Source organism: Chiloscyllium plagiosum, unplaced genomic scaffold, assembly GCF_037043375.1.
Source record: "Chiloscyllium plagiosum isolate Xiang-an unplaced genomic scaffold, Cpla_swu_hap1 HiC_scaffold_2, whole genome shotgun sequence".
Lineage (NCBI taxonomy): Eukaryota > Metazoa > Chordata > Chondrichthyes > Orectolobiformes > Hemiscylliidae > Chiloscyllium > Chiloscyllium plagiosum.
In genome coordinates this window covers 152,638,782-152,661,647 of record NW_028270140.1, presented here as the reverse complement: position 1 = coordinate 152,661,647, position 22,866 = coordinate 152,638,782, and the positions used below count along the sequence as shown (strand labels likewise).

Genomic DNA, 22,866 nt, shown 5'->3' with positions numbered 1-22,866 from the left:
CTAACCCTCTTATTATCTTATCTGTCTCAGTTAAGTCACTTCTCAAACTTCTTCTCTCTAATGAAAACAGTCTCAGGTGCCTCAGCCTTTCCTCAATAGACCTTCCCTCCATTTCAGGCAACATCCTAGTAAAACTCCTCTGAACCATTTCCAAAGCTTCCACATCTTTCCTATAATGTGGTAATGAGAGACCTGTACGCAATATTCCAAGTGCGGTCACACCAGCGTTTTGTACAGATGGAACATGACCTCATAGCTCCGAAACTCAATCCCTCTACCAATAAAAGCTAACACACTATATGCCTTCTTAACAACCCTATCATGGGTGGTAACTTTCAAGGATCCATGTAGATGGACACCGAGATCCGTCTGCTCAACTCCACTGTCATGAATCTTACCATTAGCCCAGTACTCTGTATTCCTGTTGCTCCTTCCAAAGTGAATCACCTCACACTTTTCCACATTAAACTCCATTTGCCACCTCTCAGCCCAGTTCTGCAGCTTATCTATGACTCTCTGTAAACTGCAATATCCTTCGGTACAATCCACAACTCCACCAATGTGAGTGTCATCTGGAAATTTACTAACCCATCCTTCTACATCCTCATCCAGGTTACTTGTAAAAATGACACACAACAGTTCCCCCAACACAGATATTTGTGGTCCACTCTTAGTAACTGAAAACCAGGATCAACATTTCCCATCAACCACCACCCTCTATCTTCTTTCAGCTCACCAATTTCTGATCCAAACCGCTAAGTGACTCTCAATCCCAAGCCTCCATATTTTGTGCAATAGCCTACCATGAAGAACCTTATTAAACACCTTATTGAAACCTAAATGCACCCCATCAACCACTTTACCCTCATCTACCTGTTTGGTCACCTTCTCAAAGAACTCAATAAGTTTTGTGAGGTATAACCTACCCTTCACAAAACTGTTTTGATTATCCCTAATCAACTTATTTCTTTCTAGATGATTATTAATACCATCTCTTATAACCTTTTCTCACACTTTACCCATAACTGAAATAATGCTCACTGGTCTATAATTACCAGGATTGTCTCTACTCCCCTTCCTGAAGAAGGGGACAACATTCGCAGTCTTCTGGCACTATTCCTGTAGATAATGACAAAATAAAGATCAAAGCGAAAGACTCTGCAATCTCCTTCCTTCCCAGATATTCCTCGGATAAATCCTATGTCGCCCAGGAGTCTTGTCTATTTTCACACTTTCCAGAACAGCTAACACCCCCTCCTTGTAAATCTCAATCCCATCTCATCTAGTCGCCTTTATCTCAGTATTATCCTCAACAACATTGTCCTTTTCTAGTGTGAATAGCGACAAAAAATATTCTCCTATTTCCTCGAACTCCATGCACAACTTCCCACTACTGTCCTTGATTGGTCCTAATCTTACTCTACTCATTCCTTTACTCCTAATATACTTATAGAAAGCCTTAGGGGTTTCCTTGATCTTATCTGCCAATGCCTTATCATGTCCCCCACTGACTCTTCTCAGCTCACCCTCTGCCATCTTTCCTGGCTCACTTGTAATGAGCAAGTGCCCTTGTAACTGAGCCTTTATGTCTCATCCTAACATAAGCCATCTTCTTCCTCTTGACAAGAGATTCAACGTCCTTAGTAAACCACTGCTCCCTTGATCAACCACTTCCTCCCTGCCTGACAGCTACATACTTATTAAGAACATGCAGTAGCTGTTCCTTGAACAAGCTCCACATTTCAATTGTACCCATCCTCTGCAGTTTCCTTCCCCATCCGATGCATCCTAAATCTTGCCCAATTGCATTTCCACCAGCAATAACTGTTGCCCCGCATTGGATATCACTTTCCATCGCTAAAGTAAACATAACCGAATTGTGGTCACTATCATTAAAGTGCTCACATACCTCCAAATCTAACACATAGCTGGGTTCATTAGCCAGTACTAAATCCAATGTGGCCTCGCCCCTTGTTAGCCTGTCTCCATACTGTGTCAGGAAGCCATCGTGCACACATTAGACAAAAACTGACCCAGCTAAAGTACTTGAATTATAGTATTTGGAATGTTAAAGTACCCTGTAACAAGTACCCCATTACTCTCACTCCTATCCAGAATTATCTTTGCTATCCTTTCCTCTACATCTCTGGAGCTAATCAGAGGCCTATAGAAACCTCCCAATATGGTGACCTCTCCTTTCCTGTTTCTAACCTAAGCCCATATTACCTCAGTAGACGAGTCCTCAAAGCATTTCTACCATTCTTGTCCCTGCTATATCCATGTCTCCGAAATGGCCACAACATCAAAGTCCCAGGGACCAACTAATGCTGCAAGTTCACCCACCTTATTCTGGATGCTCCAGAATGAGCCCCAATTACCCAGGTATCCAAAACCCTCTCTCCTGCAAATACTGATTCCCACTTTTTGTTTTAGGTCGGGGTCCTATGCAATCAATTCAGACTCTTGTAAAAGGTTCCTCAAATTCAGGAATAGGTATTAAAGGTGCAGGTTTTATGACTGCCTCTGGCTTTCCAACTACCTAACATGTGTGACACATCTGGCAAAATTCAACTACATCCTTGTCAGTCCAGGCCAGTAAAAATAGTTTTGTATTTTCGCTGGAGTTTTCCTCACTCCTAAATGACCCTCTAGTGTAGTTCATGTGCCACTCGCAACATCTTTCCATAACCCACTGGCAATACCATTTGATAAATTTCTGCCCATTTCTCATCTGCTTGAGTATGTGTTGGTTTACATTTCCTCATTAAGACATCATTTTTAAGATAATAAGATTCAGGGATTGTCAGAGAAATTCTGCCCAATGAATCAGAGACCACAAACAAGGATCACGGTGAAATTGACAGGCGGTTTATTAAACAAAGCGATATTGTGGAAGAGAAATTGACCAGGCTGACATAGAACTGATTTTCTGCACAGATGGCCATAATGCTCTTCCCAGAACTGAAGATGCAGGCATGCTTTATAGGGGTACAACACAAAGGTCATAATTGTAAAGCAGTTACAGTACAATAGTGAGAATTGTAAAGCGATTTAAACAAGAATAAACTGAATGGAAGTTAATCAAGCATCCGTCAGTAGCAATTCATTTGTAATTGACTCAGGAGATACCAGCCATCTCCGTGCGTAGGTGAGAATGTCTTCATTGTATTTCCCGTCTGCGTGAATATGTTTAAATGTCCCTTCTCCTGGCACTCAGGTGTGTCGGTTGTGTTCCTCCTGCGAGTGAAGTCATCCTGGTTGTCTCGGTCTGCCTGTTTGTTTCTGCGGTATCGGTTTCAATGGGATTTGAGGAGAAAGTGAGGACTGCAGATGCTGGAGATCAGAGCTGAAAATGTGATGCTGGAGAAGCGCAGCAGGTCAGGCAGCATCCAAGGAACAGGAGAATCGACGTTTCGGGCATAAGCCCTGAAGAAGGGCTTATGCCCGAAACGTCGATTCAATGGGATTTGAGCCTGCCCTTCGGGTATTGGGACCGCAGTGCTCACCGGGGCTGGGAGCTTTACTGTGAGGGTTGTTTGGGAAATGTATTCTCTGGTCTGGGAGTAGCACGGCCATGTCTGGTTTCTTCGTTAGCTTGTTTCACCAAGACTAGGGCATTGTGGGTGTGTTCTGCATGTGTTGACAGCTTCTATGCTTTTTATGTGGCCGTGCTGTGGGTGGGTAGGTTGGCAGATCTTGTTCCTACAATGCCCTCTTTTTTTTGAGATGTGATGAAAAGAGGGCAATGTACCAGATCCGGGGGTTGGGGGGGGGGGAGGTTGTCAGTGTGTCTAAATCTGGCAGAGTGGAGGCTGTGTCAGGGGTTTGGATGTCACTCCAGTGGACTTGTATTAGCTGGGTGGTGAGGGGGGCAGGGGATAACAATGCTGTACACAACCGGGAGCAGCACATATGGAGGGCCATGTCCGGGACTACAATACCCACAAGAATGGCAGTAAGGGATATCAGACCCTGCAGCAGGTATGTGCCCCATGAGCCCAGCCAGGAGGTTACCCAGCTCCACAAGTCCCAGCGGGATTCTTGGCCATGTCAGACAGCAGTAGCCTGTTGGATGTGGTGCATCAGGTCTGTTATATTTTTGCTGGGATCAGGGATGTAGGTACAGCAGTCTGCACCAATGAGGGAGCAAGTGCCTCCCTTTCAGCCAGCAAGTAATCCAGGGCCATTCTATTTTGTAGGGCAACAGTGCAAATGGTGACAGCCTCTATATTCAGTGGGGTAAGCGCTTCAGCCGTGGCATTCACTATCTCCTCTAGTGTGGTGGCCAGCTGATGTGCCTCTATGTCCAGGCACAGGGTTACGTATGTGGGCACAAGTAGGGAGAGTAGGTAAAAACAATGACTGCAGATGCTGGAAACCAGATTCTGGATTAGTGGTGCTGGAAGAACATAGCAGTTCAGGCAGCATCCGAGGAGCAGTAAAATCGACGTTTCGGGCAAAAGTCCTTCATCAGGAATACAGGCAGAGAGCCTGAAGGAGAGATAAGTGAGAGGAGAGTGGGGGTGGGGAGAAAGTAGCAAGGATGCCTGCCTTGAAGAAGTTTTCCTCCTCTCCCTACAAGAGTCTCAGGGAGTCCCTCTCCCACTGCAACTCCCAGGTCATTTACTCTATGCTCCCCACCCCCACCCTCCTCTCACTTATCTCTCCACCCTTCAGGCTCTCTGCCTGTATTCCTGATGAAGGGCTTTTGCCCGAAACGTCGATTTTACTGCTCTTCGGATGCTGCCTGAACTGCTGTGCTCTTCCAGCACAAGTAGGGAGAGTACCTCATCTAGGGTAGTGAGGGTGTGTTTGCTGCAGGGGGTAAGCTTCCAGAAAGGAGAGGACTGGGAGAGGTAAATGAATGGTATCATTTACCTGATGAAACAGCTCACAGTCCATGACAATGGCAGCCAAGGGTATGTTTTGTGGCTACAGATAAAATAAATGCCATTGTATGTTTTGAGGTGGTGGGTTTGGGTTCCTGTCCAGATGGTAGTGAAAGTGGAATTGTGGGCAGACTTGTTGGGGGCAAGTGAATTGAGGATGCTACCCTCTGCTGTGGGACGATGCACTACAGGGATCAGGAACAGAGACTTTGTGCACCGGCTCCAGCCAGCCTCCTAGGCAAATGGCTGGCTTCTTGTCAGGCAGATGGTTCCTCTGGTCGGTCCCTGTGTGGTGGTGTCAATGATGGTCAAGGTTAGAGGTTCATGTCAGATGCATTTTAAATGTTGCAATTGTATTAGCCTTTACCACTTCCTCTGGCAGCTCATTCCATACACATACTACCCTCTGAGTGAAGAAGTTGCCCTTAGTTCTCTTTTATATCTTTCCCCTCTCATCTTAAACTTATGCTCTCTAGTTCTGGACTCCCCCACACCAGGGGAAAAGACCTTGTCTATTTATCCTATCCATTCCCCTCATGATTTTATAAACCTCTATAAGGTCATCCCTCAGCCTCTGATGCTCCAGGGAAAACAGCCCAGCCTATTCAACCTCTCTCTATAGCTCAAATCCTCCAACCCTGGCAACATCCTTGTAAATCTTTTCTGAATCCTTTCAAATTTCACAACATCCTTCCATTAGGAAGGACTGCAGTAATGAGCTTCATGGTAAAATGGGTCCCCCTGTCTGTTTCTATGTTCCCTGGGATCCCAAATCTTGAAATAACATCCAACAGAAGACACTTTACCATGTTTGGGCGTTATCGTTTTGGTGGGAAATGCCTCAATCCATTTTAAAAACATGTCTACAATAACTAGGACATATTTGTATACCTGTTTCTGAGTCATGTGGGCAAAATCAGTCTGGAGGTGGGTGAATGGGCCCCTCAGGAACTGGTACATGGTCGTATTTGACCACAGGCTTCCTTGCGTTGTTCTGTAGACACTGTGGAGGCACTGTGACGGCAGGGCTTGGGCAACTCAGTGAATCCCGCTGCACACCAGGAACTGCTGACAACATGTATCATGCCTCTCTTGCCTGTGTGTCTGATTCCGTGTGCCACCAGGACCAGTAAGTGCAGATGGGCTTTTGGGCAGATGATACAACCATCAGGGTGGATAAGCGCCTGTAGGGAGGGTGACTGTATGGCCCCAAGACGTCCTCTGTTCTGATGGGGCAGCTTGCTGAGCTGCTCGGACTACATTGAGAGGGTCAGGGGACTCCGGAGGTTTTGTCACACTGGAGGGATATGCATGACATTAGTGACCGGGTGTAGTGCAGCTTCCCGGGCTGCTGCATCAGCTGAGTCATTTCCTTGGCTAATGGGATCAGTGGCAGAGCCCTGGGTGGTACATTTTATAATTGTTACAGTGGAGGTTAGCAGGACTGCTTCTAGGAGGTTGGCGATGAGTGCAGCATATTGGAGTGGTCTTCCTGCAAGGTGATGGACCCTCTCTGCTTCCGTATTGTGCCAAAGTCGTGAATGACTCCAAAGACATATCTGGGATCTGTGCAGATGTTGACTGTGTTACTCTTTGCCAGAATGCTTCCCCGCACAGGTTTGAATCCTGCTAACTATGCCGCACCGTCGGAGAAATTCCGACCAATGATTCAGTGAACACAAATGCGAATCACAGTGAAATTGACAGGCAGGTTATGAAACAAAATAATATCATGGAAGAGAAATTGACCAGGCTGACACAGAACTGATTCTCTGCACAGATGGCCAGAATGCTCTTCCCAGAACTGAAGATGCAGGCATGCTTTATAGGGGTACAACACAAAGGTCATAATTGTAAAGCAGTTACAGTACAATGGTGAGAATTGTAAAGTGATAAAAACAAGAATAAACTGGATGGAAGTTAATCAAGTGTCCAGCAGTAGCAACTCATTTGTAATTGACACAGGAGATTCCAACCATCTCAGTGAATGAGTGAAAATGTTTTCTAGAGGATTCTTCATTGTATTTCCCATCTGCACGAATATGTGTAAATGTCCTTTCTCCTGGCATTCAGGTGTGTACATTGCTTTCCTCCTGTGAGTGAAGTCTTCCAGGGTCTCTAGATTTGCCTGTTTGTTTATTGGTTTCAATGGGAATTGAGCCTGCATTTTGGGTATTGGGACCACAGTGTTCATCAGGGCTAGGAGCTTTACTGTGAAAGTTGTTTGGAAGTCTATTCCCTGGTCTGGGAATAGCTTGGCCATGTCTGGTTTCTTTGTTAGCCTGTTTGACCAAGACTGGGACATTGTGGGTGTGTTCTGTATGTGTTGGTTGACTTGATTTCTGTTATTCACAGGCCAGCTTCTGTGGTTTTATGTGGCCATGCTGTGGGTGGGTGGAGTGGCAGATCTTTTTTTTTCCCACAGGATACATCTGGACTCTGTTTCTGTGTATGCCCTTTGATTAAATTGATTTAAATTTTCATCCTCTGCTGTAACTCTGTTAATTTATCTGAGCTAAAAATGTCTGCATTGTCGCCGATCTGCTCCTGGTTTTTCTCAACCATCTGATCAAACAGGGTCTCTGTTAATTCCACTTCAACTTTCTTATCTGTACTCTTTAAGCTCTCTTGCTTCAACTGATGACTTTGTGACCTCATTACTACACAATCAAGAAAAATCCCAGGATATGGATCCCGCATTAGTTCAGTTGTCTGAATTTCCACTGGCTTTTCAACACAGTAGGCAGCATTCCTACTGGTGAATCTGCTATATCATTAGCAAGGTCAAATTGTATTCCTGGATCTGAGAGTTTATCCAATCCACCAACCATGACTTCGCCACACTTCACGAGATACTCTAACTTCACTTTACATAATTGAGTGCTTCTTGTCTCACCATGAATTCCCATTACTAGTACCTTTTCTGGCAATAGTTCTTCAGAAGTACATATCTCCTTATCTTTCAGCATCACAGATTGAGAGTGTCTCTTAAGATCATAATCTCCTTACCCTTTGTTCCTGGTCAATGCCGGTACGTTTACTTTACCTTGGCAAGTATATAGTTTAAGAAAAGCTGGCATTTTCTCCTTAACCAATCTCTGACCAGCTTGTACATTCTGGTGCTGCTTTCTAGCATTCACTGTGCTTTCTGTTACCCTCCAACAAAATTCATTGGTTTATCCCGTTTGGCTACATCTGGCTTCCTAGTGCTTTTCCTAATGCACCAATGGTGTAATTTCATGTGGCCTACTTTATTGCAGTGAAAACACCAGAGCTTTTTAACTTCCCTGTCCCCTTCAAGGGTTTTCTTTTTGCTCTGTGGTAAGTTATCCTTATGATCTTCACCAAGATCTACCTTTCCCTTTCCATGTGAGGTTCTTTCTTTTCCCCAATTTCTATTCTTCACAGACTGAAATTAATTTTGGAAGCCAAACTTTGATTTATCAATCAATTCATAATCGTATAGAACATATAGAACATTACAACGCAGCACAGGCCCTTCGGCCCTCAATGTTGCGCCGCCCTGTCATACTAATCTGAAGCCCATCCCACCTATACTATTACATGTACGTCCATTTGCCTGTCCAATGATGACTTAAATGCACTTAAACTTGGCAAACTGCTGCAGGCAAAGCATTCCATACCCTTACTACTCTCTGAGTAAAGAAACTACCTTTGACATCTGTCTTATACCTATCTCCCCTCACTTTAAAGTTGTGTCCCCTCATGTTTGCTGTCCCCATATTTGGAAAAAGGCTCTCTCTGTCCACCCTATCTAACCCTATGATTATCTTGTCTGTCTCTATTATCATCAGCCATTCCACCTGCTAATCTTGCTGTTTTAACTCTCTGCTCTTCCACATGAGTTCCCCTACTTCAGGAAGTGAATTTTTCAACTCCTACAAAATAATTGTCTCTCTAAGAGCATCATAGGTTTTCTCCATTTAATGTCGTATCTGCTCCCAGGAGGACCAGTTCCACCACAGAACACACCAGATGGCCTCCTTCTTTGGAGACCGCAATTTCCCTTCCCACGTGGTTAAAGATGCCCTCCAACGCATCTCATCCACATCCCGCACCTCCGCCCTCAGACCCCACCCCTCCAACTGTAACAAGGACAGAATGCCCCTGGTGCTCACATTCCACCCTACCAACCTTCACATAAACCAAATCATCCGCTGACATTTCCGCCACCTCCAAACAGACCCAACCGCCAGGGATATATTTCCCTCCCCACCCCTTTCTGCCTTCCGCAAAGACCGTTCCCTCTGTGACTACCTGGTCAGGTCCACGTTCCCCCAACAACCCACCCTCCCATCCTGGCACCTTCCCCTGCCACCGCAGGAATTGCAAAACCTGCGCTCACACCTCCTCCCTCACCTCCATTCAAGGCCCGAAAAGGGCCTTCCACATCCATCAAAGTTTTACCTGCACATCCACCAATATCATTTATTGTATCCGTTGCTCCCGATGCGGTCTCCTCTACATTGGGGAGACTGGACGCCTCCTAGCAGAGCTCTTTAGGGAACATCTCTGGGACACCCGTACCAATCAACATCACCACCTTGTGGCCCAACATTTCAACTCCCCCTCCCACTCTGCCAAGAACATGGAGGTCCTGGGCCTACTTCACCACCGGTCCCTCACCACCATACGCCTGAAGGAAGAACGCTTCATCTTCCGCCTTGGAACACTTCAACCCCAGGCACCAGCTATCTCTAAAGATACTGGTGGTGTTTACAGCAAATTTAAATGCTGAGGTATTCCTGTACTTATCTCTCCTTTCTTCACAGAAGGAGACAACTCCAACCCCAGCTTGTCTGCTAATTCTAGCAGCTTGCCCTTAATCACCTTTTGCAAAACTCTCAAAGTCACTTCTTCCACCCCAAGAAAACTCTTAGTGACTGAAAGAGCCATTGCTATCCTAAGTATTGTTTAAATCAACTGAATTCAACACCTGGAACGAAAACCACTAACACCTACCATTCACTGCCTTCGAGTCCAACAACCCTAATTCCAAAAAGGAATCTCAAACAAATCTTGCAAAGAGCCCCCACTCTGTTATGATCAGGCCACACTCCCTCAAAATATTTCACGAAAGTTGACCAGACCCTAACTTTGCCAGTTGTTTTAAGCAGGTGTAACGTGGATATTCCAAGAGGGATGCAGTTGGTCGACCACAAAACAGAATTTATTTACAAGATTACCAAATGAAATACAAACAAAAGAGAACAGAATTCTGAATGACCTATCTGAAAACAGATCATCTCTCCATTTTAATTGCAGCGAGGGTGGAGAGAACGAGGACCAGGGGCTGCCAGGAAGGTAAACAAACTGTTTAAAAAGATGATATATTTGGGTAGCGGCTGAACCCGAGACACCACCCAGGTAGTGTCTCCCACCCAACCTCCTCCTCAAACCAAAAAAAAAGGACTCTGTGGTGTGTTGTTAAGGTAAGGATTTTGATAAGTTAAGGTAAGTTGAAAAGAAAACTTTTCTTTTATCGTAACTACAGTCTAAACTTAGGTAAAACTTAAGATTAAAAATGGCAGGAGATCTCAGACCTGTGTTGTGCTCCAATTGCTCTATGTGGGACTTAGGGACAAGTGTTGCAGCTCTTGTTAGACTGCATGATGGCTCTGGAGCTGCAGATGGACTCACTTTGGAGTATATGCGATGCTGAGGGGATTGTGGATAGCTCATTTATTGACTTGGTCACGCCGCAGGTCAGGATTGCAGAGGGAGAAAGGGAATGGGTGAACAAAAGGCAGAGAAAGAGCAGGAAGGCAGTGCAGGTGTTGGGGGAGATGGCTCACCAGGGGAAAGCACCTGTAACCACGTTCATGGCTGTGGCTGGCTCTGCTGTTCAGAAGGGTGGGAAAAAGAATGGAAGGGCTATATTCATAGTGGATTCTATTGTAAGGGGAGTAGGTAGGTGTTTCTGTGGTTGAAAATGGGCGGCCCGGTGGCAGTGGTTAGCACTACAGCCTCACAGCGCCAGAGACCCGGATTCAATTCCTGCCTCAGGCAACTGTCTGTGTGGAGTTTGCACATTCTCCCCGTGTCTGTGTGGGTTTCCTCCGGGTGCTCTGGTTTCGTCCCACAGTCCAAAAATGTGCAGGTTAGGTGAATTGGACATGCTAAATTGCCCGTAGGTGGAGGGGTAAATGTAGGGGAAATGGGTCTGGTGGGTTACTCTTCGGAGGGTCAGTATGGACTTGTTGGGCTGAAGGGCCTGTTTCCACACTGTAAATAATCTATCTTAAAAAAACCCGAGACTGTGTTGCCTCCCAGGTACACAGGTCAGGGATGTCTCGGATCAACTGCAGAAAATTCTCAAGGGGAAGGATGAACAGCCAGTTGTCATGATGCCTGTAGGCATCAATGATACAGGTAAAAAATGGGATGAGGTCCTACATGAAGAAATTAAGGTGTTAGGAACCAAGTGTAAAAAGTAGGACCTCAGAGGTAGTAATCTCAGGATTGCTACCAGTGCCACGTGCAAGTCAGATTAAGAATGATAGAATATTCAGGATGAATGCATGGCTTGAGAGATAGTGCAGGAGGGAGTTCAGACTTTTGGGATATTGGGACCTGTTCTGGGTGAGGTGGGACTATTACAAATTGGATGGTCTACACCTGGGCCGGACTGGAACCAATGTCCTTGAAAGTGCTTTTGCAAATGCTGTTGGGGATGGTTTAAACTAATGTGGCAGGGGGATGGGAGCCAAATGAGAAGGTTAGTGGACAGGAAGGAAGTAGTAACTAAAGCCTGCAAGGAACTAGATAAAGAATTCAGCGTGACTAAGGGGAAGAGTAGGCAGGAAGTGACAGACAAAGGCAAAGGGACAGGTAGTCTGAGTGCATTTGTTTTACTGCAATAAGTATAGTAGGTAAGGCAAATGAACTTCGGGCTTAGATTAGTGCCTGGGAGTATGATGTTATTGCTATGACTGAAACTTGGTTGAGTGAAGGGCATGATTGGCAACTGGATATCAATGTTTCAGGTGGGATAGAGAAGGAGCTAAAAGTGGTGGTGGAGTTGCATTACTGGTCAAAGAAAATATCACAGCTGTGCTGAAGGAGGGCACTATGGAGGACTCAAGCAGTGAGACAATATGGGCAGAGCTCAGAAATAGCAAAGGTGCAGTAACTATGTTGGGGCTGTAATACAGGCCTCCCAACAGCGAACGTGAGATAGAGGTACAAATATGTAAACAGATTATGGAAAGATGTAGGAGCAACAGGGCGGTGGTGATAGGAGATCTTAATTTTCCCAACATTGACAGGGATTCACATCGTGTTAGAGGATTGGATGGAGCAGAATTTGCAAGGAGCATCCACAAGGGTTTTGTAGAGCAGCATGTAAGTAGTCCAACTCATGATAGAGTCAAATTGAACCTGGTGCGAGGAAATGAGCCCAGCCAGGTGGTTGAAGTTTCAGTGGGGGATTACTTTGGGAATAATGATCACAGTTCCACAAGTTTTATAATACTTATGGACAAAGATGAGAGTGGTCTTAAAGGAAGAGTACTAAATTGGGGAAAACCAACTATACCAAAGTTCAGCAGGAACTGGGGAATGTCGATTGGGAGCAGCTGTTTGAGGGTAAATCCTCATTTGATATATGGTAGACTTTTAAAGAGAAGTTAATTAGAGTTCCGGAGAGATATGTTCCTGTGAAAATTAGGAATAGAAATGGCAACATTAGGGAATCATGGATGATTAGGGAATCATGAATCATGTGAGACGAGCTAAGAGGAAAAAGGATGCGTACATAAGGTCTAAGTGACCAAAGTCAGACGAAGCTTTGGAAGAATATCAGGAATTAGATTAGATTAGATTAGATTAGATTAGATTACTTTACAGTGTGGAAACAGGCCCTTCGGCCCAACAAGTCCACACCGACCCGTCGAAGAGTAACCCAATCAGACCCATTCCCCTACATTTACCCCTGCACCTAACACTACGGGCAATTTAACTTGGTCAATTCACCTGACCTGCACATTTTTGGACTGTGGGAGGAAACCGGAGCACCCGGAGGAAACCCACGCAGACATGGGGAGAATGTGCAAACTCCAGACAGTCAGTCGCCTGAGGCGGGAATGGAACCCGGGTCTCTGGCGCTGTGAGGCAGCAGTGCTAACCACTGTGCCACCGTGCCGCCCACAAATGTAGGCCCAATCTGAAATGAGGAATTAAGATGGCTAAAAGAGGTCATGAGATAATTTTAACGTGCCGTGTTAAGGAAAACCCCAAAGCCTTTTATTCATATATAAGGAGCAAGAGGGTAACAAGGGAGATGGTTGGCCCACTCAAGGACGAAGTAGGAAAGATATGCGTGGAGTCAGAGAAAATGGGTGAGATTCTTAATGAGTACTTTGCATCGGTATTCACTGAGGAGAGGGACATGGCGGATGTTGAGGTTAGGGATAGATCGTTGATTACTCTAGGTTAAGTCAGCATAATGAAGGAGGACATATTGTGTATTCTAACAGGAATTAAGGTGGACAAGTCCCCAGGATCGGATGGGATCTATCCCAGGTTACTATGGGAAGTGAGAGAGGAAATAATTGGGGCTTTAACAGATATCTTTGCAGCATTCTTGAAAATGGGGGAGGTCCCAGAGGACTGGAGAATTGCTAATATTGTCCTCTTGTTTAAGAAGGGTAGCATGGATAATCCAGGTAATTACAGACCTATGAGCCTGACATTAGTGGTAGGGAAGCTACTGGAGAAGATAGTTTGGAAGAAAATGGGCTGATTAGTGATAGGCAGCATGGCTTTGTGCAGGAAGGTCAAGTCATACAAACCTAGTAGAATTATTTGAAGAGGTGACAAAGTTGATTGATGAGGGAAGGGATGTAGATGTCATTTACATGGACTTTAGAAAACTATTTGATAAGATTCCCCATGGTTGGCTGATGAAGAAGGTGAAGTCACATGGGGTCCTGGGTGTTCTAGGAGAAAATGAGGACTGCAGATGCTGGAGATCAGAGCTGAAAATGTTTTGCTGGAAAAGTACAGCAGGTCAGGCAGCATCCAATGAGCAGGAGAGCCCATCCTGAAGAAGGGCTCATGCCCGAAACATCAATTCTCCTCCTCCTTGGATGCTGCCTGACCTGCTGCGCTTTTCCAGCAACACATTTTCAGCTCCAGGGTGTTCTAGCTAGATGGATACAGAACTGTTTGGGCAACAGGAGGCAGAGAGTAGGTGTAGAAGGGAGCTTCTCAAAATGGAGACCTGTGACCAGTGGTGTCCCACAGGAATTTGTGCTGAGACCACTGAAGTTTGTGATACACATCAATGATTTGGAGGGATGTGTAGGTTGCCTCATTAGCAAATTTGGCAGATAACAGGAAGATTGGTGGAGTAGCAGATAGTGAAGGGGACTTTCAGAGAATACAGCACAAAATAGATAGATTGGAGAGTTGAGCAGAGAAATGGCAAATGGATTTCAACCTGGACAAATGCAAGGTGATGCATTTTGGAAGATGCAATTCCAGAGCGAACTCTAGAGTAAATGGAAACATCCTGGGGAAAAGTGATGTACAGAGACATCTGGATTTTCAGATCCCTTGTTCCCTGGAGGTGGCAATGCAGGTCAGTAATGTGGTCAAGAAGGCATGCTTTCTTCCACCGGGAGGGGTATTGAGTACGAGTTGGTAGGTCATGTTACAATTGTATAAGACTTTGGTTCAGCCACATCTGGAATATTGCATACAGTTCTAGTCACCACATTACCAAAAGAATATGGATTCTTTGGAGAGGGTGCAGGGGTGGTTCACCAAGATGTTGCCTGGTATGAAGGGAGCAAGCTATTAGGAGAGGTTGAGTAGAATAGGAATATTTTCATTGGAAAGAAGGTGTTTGAGGGGGTTCCTGATTGAGGCCTATAAAATCATGAGAGGTTAGACAGGGTGGATAGCAAGAAACTTTTTCCCAGAGTGAAGGACTCAATTACTAGGGGTCATGAGTTAAAAGTGAGAGGGGAAATGTTTCGGTGAAATATATATGGAAAGTTCTTTACACAGAGGTTGGTGGGTGCCTGGAATGCATTGCCAGTGGGTGTGATAGGGGAAGGATCAATAGCATCATTTAAGATGTATCAGACAGACACATGAATGGGCAGGGACCAAACATAGAACATAGAAGAATAGAACACAGAACAGGCCCTTTGGCCCACGATGTTGTGCCCAACATTTGTCCTAGCTTAAGCATCTATCCATGTACCTATCCAATTGCCGCTTAAAGGTCACCAATGATTCTGACTCTGCCACTCCCACAGGCAAGCAATTCCATGCCCCACCACTCTCTGGGTAAAGAACTTACCCCTGACATCCCCCCATACCTTCCAACCTTCACCTTAAATTTATGTCCCCTTGTAACACTCTGTTGTACCCGGGGAAAAACTGACTGTCTACTCTATCTATTCCCCTGATCATCTTATAAACCTCTATCAAGTCACCCCTCATCCTTCTCTGTTCCAATGAGAAAAGGCCTAGCACTCTCAACCTATCCTCGTACGACCTATTCTCCATTCCAGGCAACATTCTGGTAAATCTCCTCTGCACCCTCTCCAAAGCTTCCACAACTTTCCTAAAATGAGGCGATCAGAACTGCACACAGTACTCCAAACGTGGCCTTACTATGAGATACAGATCCTTAGAAAATAGATGGCAGGTTTAGATAGAGGATATGGATCAGCCTAGAAGTAGAGGGCTGAAGAGCCTGTTCCTGTGCTGTAATGTTCTTTGCTCTCTTTGTTCTAAAGATGCTGTTCCAAATACTTGCAACAATCCCCATAAAAATCCCTTGACACAAAAGGAAAAGTCAAATACAGGGTCTGACAGGAGCGATGTCAGAGAAAATACCAGCATGGACCTGCTTCTTTGGGTCCAGCAGCTTCCAAAACCAAATCAAACCAGAGACCAGCTGAGCTCAGGGAAGTGGTAACTTCCCTTTCATTGTACAAGTGTTTTTTTTTACATTGGGTACCTTCTGCCTGAGGCAGTATCTGTTAGCTATAAACAAATTGGCCCTGCAGCCCTTCAACCCCAGAAGTTTTGGAGTCTGTATCTTTTACAACCTCCCTTTAAAAAAGCTAAGAATAACATCATATTGTTAAAGGAACAGCTTCATCACACATGTATGAACCAACCTCTGTATGAAAAAGTTTCCGCTCAGAAGCATTTTAAATCTTTTTCCTCTCACCTTAAAAATATGCTCTCTAGTTTTGAACTCCTCCACTCAAGAGAAAAGACCTTTGATATTCACCTTAACTTTGCCACTCATAGTTTCAAGGGGTTCGAGTACAAAGTAGGGAAGTCCTACTGCAACTATACAAGGTATTGCTGAGAGCACATCTGGAGTACTGTGAGCAGTTTTCATCTCTTCAGATGAGGAAATATATAATTTCATTGGAGGTAGTTTAGAGAATATTCATGAGGATGATTCCAGTATGGAGAGAATGCCTTATGAGCCAAGGCAAAAATGTTGGGACTCTACTCACTGGAGTTCAGAAGTCTACATGTATTTGGAAAGGCAAGTATTGAATAGGGATAGTGAACATGGGAAATCATGCATCACAAACTTGACTGGAATTTCTTGAATAAATGTCAAAGAAGGCTGATGAAGGCAGATTGGTGAATATTGTGTGTACAGAGTTCACAAGTTGTTTGACTCAGTTCTGAATTGTAGGCTGGTTAGGAAAGTTAGATCATATGGAATCCAGGGAAAGCTGACCACTTGGAAACAAGATTAGCTTTAAGGTAGGAGACAGAGGGTGGTGATGGAGGATTGTTTTTCAGACTGGAGGCCTGTGACCAGTGGTGCAACACAACAGTTGGTGCTGGGTCCATTGTGTTTTTGATGTGAATATAGAAGGAATGGTTGTAAGTCTGCAGATCATCCAAAACTGGTGAGGTTGTGGGCGGTGAAGAAAGTTATCACACAGTACAGGAGAACTTTGACCAGATGAGCCAATGAGCTGACGAGTGGTCAATGAAGTTTAATTTAGATAAATGTGTGATGTTACATATTGGCAAGGCAATCCAGGGCAGGACTTATATATTTTATGGTAGGGTCGAGGGGAGTGTTGCTGAGCAGGTTCATAGTTCCTTGAAGATGGCATGGCAGGTAGAAAGAATATTAATCAGCTGCAATTTCAAAGGGGCAAACACCTACTGTTGTTCCTGGCTTCTATGTTTATTGCTGACTTTCTTTGAACTGTGGAAGGAAACCAGAACACATGATTAGATTAGATTAGATTAGATTACTTACAGTGTGGAAACAGGCCCTTCGGCCCAACAAGTCCACACCGACCCGCCGAAGCGCAACCCACCCATACCCCTACATCTACCCCTTTAACCTAACACTACGGGCAATTTAGCATGGCCAATTCACCTGACCCGCACATCTTTGGACTGTGGGAGGAAACCGGAGCACCCGGAGGAAACCCACGCAGACACGGGGAGAATGTGCAAACTCCACACAGTCAGTCGCCTCAGTCGGGAATTGAACCCGGGTCTACAGGCGCTGTGAGGCAGCAGTGCTAACCACTGGGCCACCGTGCCGCCCACATGGTTGAAATCCACACAGACACAGGGAGAATGTGCAAATTCCAGACATATGGTCAACCAAGGGAGGAATCAAACTAGACCTTAGCACTGTAAGGCAGCAGTGTGAATCACTGAGCTACCATGCCACTCTAGTTTGCCACCTTTCCTGTCACTAATATGAAATCCTCATGAAACATCAGTGGAAGGTGCATGGAGACTGGAAGAAACATGGAGAACAGACACAATGATGTTTGTTTCTCAAGCTGTTTCTCTGTATTCTTTCTCCTGATGCTGTGTTTCTCCAGCACATTCTTTTATTTTTCAGAACTGGAACAGACTAGTTGAATTGCTTAGTTGGCGAACAGCGCCATAAACGCAGAGCGCTGCATTTTAAATCTTTTCTCATTTTGCATTCTTTATCTTCAATAATTGTTTTCCCATGCAGTTGTACACATCCGAGATATGTGCTCCAATGGCTATCGTAATACCCACAATTCCATGAAAATTGGAAATCGCTCTATCTCGAGGCCGGGCGTTTTTCTGGGTGATCAGCGCATGCTCGAACACAACTGGGGCCAATGGTCTTGCTGAAGCATTGAAGGCCATCAATCAATCAGTCCAACCAATGGGAGTGAAAGGAGGCGGGACTGAGCCTGGGGCTTTCTCACTGGCTGGGAATCTGCCTCATTGGGAAGCCAGTGTTGCAGATACCGGGAACTATCAGAGCCCAATCATCTCCTTATCTTCACGCAGGAGTTTGTCCCCATTCTTTGAAAACTGGCTTCAACTCCACACACTGGCCACAGGGGAGTTCTGTGGTGTACAGCGATCAACATTCATTTTAAAACCAACGTCACCAAAAGAACTGGAATTGTCAGTTTCAATTTGGATGAATGTGTTTTGGAATCTTGCTATGCGTTTACCCGTGTCATGACATTCACAACGTGGATTTACTTAACAGGCTTAATGCAAGAAAATGTCACAAGTGATTCGAAATAGTTTCCTGAAGAAATATTATGCATCAGGAGAGGGCGAGATTAGAAAGGAAGCTTAATCAGTGAGGCAATTTTTTAAATGTCTCTTTAAACAGGAGAGCGAGGTGGAGAGGTTTGGGAAAGGAAATTGAGACCTTCACACCCAGGCATGGATGCACTGGTGCAGTAATTAAAATCTGGGAGATTTTGGATGTAGGTTTGGTCTGAGCTGAGAGGTTCATTTCCAGACGTTTCGTTACCTTACTAGGGTTTCCTGTGGAAATACAGGAAACACCACAGGAAATGACATCACCAACCCAAAGAAACCCAAACATATAAATAGAAAGCAGGAATTTTCAGCATTGTTTCGCATGAGGTCCACTGAAGATGTTACCTAGTAAGGTAATGAAACGTCTGGAAATGAACCTTTCAGCTCAGTGAGTAAACCTACATCCAAAACCTCAACCTGAGCTACAAATCTTGTCAAATATCTGGGAGATTAGAAAGGTCAGAATAAGAGGAGCTCAGTGTGATTGTAGGTGACAGAGATAGGGATGGACAAGGCCAGCTGGGGAGTTAATAACAAGGATGTTAGTTTTGAATCTGAGTTATTACTTGCCCAGAAGACAAAATCTTCATTCCTGAGGAAGAGCTTATGCTCGAAACATCGACTCTCCTGCTCCTCGGTTGCTGCCTAACCGGCTGTGCTTTTCCAGCACCACACCTTTTGACCGAAGACAAAGTCTGTCAGTGAAGACCAGAGTGATGGATGAAGGGAATTTTGTGCCAGACACAGGCAGCAGAGCTGTGGATGATCATATGATTCCAGGTATGAGCAGGACCGGTAAGGTATTGGACCTAAGTCAAAGGCAACACAGACACAGATGAGGGTTTCAGCAGCAGATACGCTGGTAAACTGAAGTGAGGTGGTAGAACTTCTTGGAGTTTGAACTTTCTGATTTTAGTGATTGCATGGATATATGGTTGGAAGCGCGCCTTGGATCAGAAATGACAGCAAGTTTGTGAAGAAATTAGTTTAGCATCAAACAGTTCCCAGGGAGCGGGATGGAGTTGGTATTCAGGGAGCAAAATTTGTAATGGTGACTGAATGAAATGACCTTCTGGATGTGAGATAAGCAGTTTGTCAATTTATTGACTGTGAAGGAATACAGAGGAGTAGTGATGACATCAAGCTGAGTGTTATCCACATGTGAAAACCAACATGATATATGTCAAGGTGGCAGAGTGTGGACGAGAAATAGGTAGGACGGTGAATAGAACACCAAGGGACACTAAGTACAAGGACAAGGGTGGAGATGGCACAGGACTTTGAATGGGTCAAAGGTGATTTTCTCTCAGGATGCATGATGATTTAGATTACTAACAGTGTAGAAACAGGTCCTTTGGCCCAACAACTCCACACCAACCCTTAGAAGAGCAACCCACCCAGACTCATTCCCCAACATTTACCCCTTCACCTAACACTACGGGCAATTTAGCATGACCAATTCACCTAACCTGCAAATCTTTGGACTGTGGGAGGAAACCCACGCAGACACGAGGAGAATGTGCGAACTCCACACAGACAGTTGCTGGAGGTAGGAATTGAACCCAGATCTCTGACGCTGTGAGGCAGCAGTGCTAACCACTGTGCCACCGTGGCGAATCAGAATCAGAATCAGGAGAGAGAGAATATATCATTCACATTATCAGTTAGTATTTGTGATTTGCATAGTCTGAAATTAAGTGAGAAGTGGTCAACATGTTCTCTGATGAGACATAGTGAGAGATCAGAGAGAAACTTAAATAAATTCAAGATTAAGACAATGAGCTACATGGGAAGGGGTTTGGACCAGTGAGCTAGTGGAAGTGAAGGATGTAGCAGAGACCTTGCATCAAAAACAGATTCTGATGAAAAGACTCATTTCAAAATATGGACTCATTTCAAAATCCAGTCTTTGTAGTTACTTGTGAACTCGCTGTCTCAACATTTGTCATCAGAGTGAACAAATTGATGGGAAATCAGTTATCTGGAGCATTTAATATACTTGCTACCATTTGAACATTTAAAATTTTCACATCAGAGTGAACTTACTGATATTTCAGCATGGGGGATGGGACAGTGACTCCCTTCTCATACTCTGAGTAAGTGAATGGTCTCTCCCTAGTGTGAGCATGTCGGTGTCCAGTGAGGTGAGATGATTGCCTGAACTCAATCCCACAATGAGAGCACTGGAGCAGTCTCTCCCCAGTGTGAACACGTCGATGGATCATCAGATGATGAGAATGTTTATCACTTTTTCCACAATCTGAGCATTTCAATGTTCTCTCATGAGAGTGAACAAGTTGATGGAATATCAAGTCCTTTTAAAGCATTTTCCACAGTTTGAACTTTTAAAAGGTCTCTCATCATAGTAAACTCAGCAGCTGGGATGATAGTGTATATTTCTTGACACATTCAGTGCAGGTGAATGGTGTCTCTTCAGTATGAATGTGCTAATGCACAGAGGTCACATGACAAAGTCAATGCACCAGACTCTGTAGAGAGAACATGGGGAGTATGACTAACTAGATTGTTTTTTCAAAGGACCAACATGAGCACAGTGGGCTGAACGGCTCCTCCTATCATGTGTGTTATGACCAAAGTGGAAGCAGATATTGCCTATTTTGCTGCCACACAGGACAGACATTCCAGAAGAGACATGTGTGATACATGAGAGTTAACTGTGATCTGTACCCATCAGAGACTGGAACAGAATATTGATGAGCTCTGAGCCTCAGAATCATCTGTATTTACCAATGTGTTTGTGAAATGAAACATTATAAAATGTCCTGCAAGATGACCTAAAGATCACAAGCTAATAATGTTCAATGGTGGTCTTCCTAAAAGTTGGAGCAGGTTTGAAGGGCTGAATGGTCTACCTCTGCCCCTATTTCTTATGGTCATATGTTTCATTCTGGGTAGGGCCACACAGACTGTTCGAAACATTCAGGAGAGATGTGTTTGGAGCAGGTGGGATATTGGATGCTCGGGGACAGTTGAAGGGAAACAAGGATAGAGAGAGTGAGATGAGGCTGGGGCAAATATCAGACCGTGCAGGGGCTGAGAAGAACGTGAGAATTGACGAGATAGATGTTTTTCATTCGTTCAACCCATGTGGGTCTCACTGGCAAGGCCAGCATTTGTTGCCCATCTCTTGTTACCCTTGAACTGAGAGGCTTGCTTGGCCATTTCAGAGATAAGGACGAATCAGACACATTGCATTAGGGATCTGAAATCACCCGTAAGGCAGATGGGGGAAAGATAATGGATTTGCTTCCCTGAAGGATATTAGTGAAGCAGATTTTTATTTAACACAACAATTGATGATAGTTCAGATGGTCACCATCATGAAGACAAGATTTCAATTCCAGATTTATTAATTAAATGCAAATTCCACAAGTTGCCATGGTGAGAATTGAATCCCTCTCCCCAGAGTATGAACCTGATTCTCAGGCTTCCCTAAAAATCTCAGCTACTCAGTAGTTTGGAATGCATGACACCCAACTGGTCTCTTGTCCTTGACCCATACAGAAACAGCACACAGACTGGCCTTGAACAGCTTGAGACAGCAAGGACATGGCCTAGTCAGTCACTCAGCCAGATGATTCAGGAAATCAGAAATAACTATTGTCCATGAATCCATCCAGAGCTAGTGACTGAGGAGAGTATTTTCATCTCCATTGCTTGGACATGAAACTAAAGAATCCAGTCAAGTCCCTTTATGGAATGTGATGGCACATGGCTCTCCTGATGAAGGGCTGATTAGTAAGTTTGCAAATGACACTAAGATTGGTGGATAGCAGATAGTGAAGGGGACTTTCACAGAATACAGCAGAATATAAATAAATTGGAGAGTTGAGCAGAGAAATGGCAGATGGCATTTTATCTGGGCAAATGCGAGGTGATGCATTTTGGAAGATCCAATTCAAAGGCGAACTATGTGGTAAATGGACAGAGAGATCTGGGTGTTCAAATCCATTGTTCCCTGAAGGTTGCAATGGAGGCAGATGGAGTGCTCAAGAAGGTAAAGGGCATGGTTTCCTTTATCAGATGGGGTATTGAGTACAAGAGTTGGCAGGTCTTGTTACGGTTATATAAGACTTTGGTTCGGCCTCATTTGAAATCTTGAGTACAGATCTGGTCGCCACATTACCAAAAGGATGTGGATGCTATGGAGAGGGTGCAGAGGAGGTTCACCAGGATGTTGTCTGGTATGGAGGGTGCTATGAAAAGACTTTGAGTCGATTGGGATTATTTTCATTAGAAAGATGGAGGTTGAGGGGGAACCTGATTGAGGTCAACAAAATCATGAGGGGTAAAGACAGGGTGGACAACAAGAAGCTTTTACCCAGAGTGGGGGGACTCAGTTACAAGGGGTCATGAATTCAAGGTGAGAGGG

At 44.7% G+C, this 22,866-nt stretch overlaps 1 protein-coding gene across 1 annotated transcript in view; it reads right to left on the bottom strand.

Annotated features, from left to right (window-relative positions):
- LOC122565210 (polymeric immunoglobulin receptor-like) overlaps window positions 1-22,866 on the bottom strand; it is a 168,614-nt gene that overhangs the window by 127,681 nt on the left and 18,067 nt on the right. The window lies entirely within an intron of this gene.